The following is a 1,366-nucleotide window of genomic DNA, read 5'->3' on the forward strand; positions in this document are numbered from 1 at the left end:
GATTTTATTAACTTTGGGGTCAAATTTCATGCCAGAGTTTACAGAATTTGAAACTCACTACGTGTCTAGAGAGAGGGTGATCTTTTCTTCCACTGCAGTTCTCTTACATCCATCCCTACATACACACACCAAACATCTACCCACACATACGCACACATATATATTTAAAGATAAAACTAGCTTTTGTTCTCTTTAGGTAACTTTCTCACATTCCACATTCCCACAAAGAACCAACACAAAATACTCCTATAGTAATTTTAAATACCTGCTGCTTCAAAGAATTTGCAAAAGTGTAAATTTCTGATTACTTTCATTGTACAACTAAGTATTCGATGATATATTTTCTTGCTAGAATAATAACATTGTTCCACATTTTAATCTATTATCAATTACCAAAGTGATGGCAGCTGCTTTTTGTTTCAAAATCAAAATAATTCCATAAATGAAGTGTTCCAATAACTATTAGAAAATGTTTCCTATGCATCTTTTGTTAAAGCAAGTCAAATTGAGGTAATGTTGAACACCATAAAATGCTGATTCAGGGATCAACATGAATAATTTTTCAGGTGATGGCACTCCCTAGTTCTATCTACATTGAGTCTATTAGGGTTGGTGTTCTGAGGGAGCACTGGCAGTAGTGCTGAGGCCTAAGACCAAAGTCGGACTTTGAGATGGATGCTTACTTAGCTCATAATTCCTTGGCCGGAAACTGACCCAACAAACATTCTAAAAGCTGTGGCTTAACTACACCTACTAGGTTGCTAACATCTATGATCTCATTTCTTTCTGTCAGCCATCCTGTTAAGCCCTATGAGAAAACTGAGGCACCGAGAAACACTAGTACTTTACATCCATTTCTATCATTGTATCAAAGGCAAAAGACAGTGTACAAACGCCAAGAAATCTCCAGTACTAACTTAAAGTATCGAATGTGTGGATCATAACAAACTATGGATAGCCTTGAGAAGAATGGGAATACAAGAATACTTCATTATGCTCATGCAGAACCGCTACATAAATCAAGGGACATTAGTGTGAACACAACATGGGAATACTGTACAGTTTAAAATCAGGAAAAGTATGATCCAGGATTGTATGCTCTCACCATACTTATTTAATCTGTATGTTGAGAAAATAATTAGAGAAGGTGAATTATATGAAGAAGAATGCAGCATCAAGATTGGAAGAAGTCTTATTAGCAACCTGCGCTATGCAGATGACACAACCTTGCTTGCTGAAAGTTAGGAGGACTTTCTGATGAAGATCAAGGATTGCAGCATCCAGTAAAGATTACAACTTAATATAAGTTGTAATATATAATATACAATATAAAATATAATATAAAGAAAATCCAAATTCTCACAAC

This window comes from Echinops telfairi, unplaced genomic scaffold, assembly GCF_000313985.2.
Source record: "Echinops telfairi isolate 266 unplaced genomic scaffold, ASM31398v2 ScPeMD7_7467;HRSCAF=8505_0, whole genome shotgun sequence".
Lineage (NCBI taxonomy): Eukaryota > Metazoa > Chordata > Mammalia > Afrosoricida > Tenrecidae > Echinops > Echinops telfairi.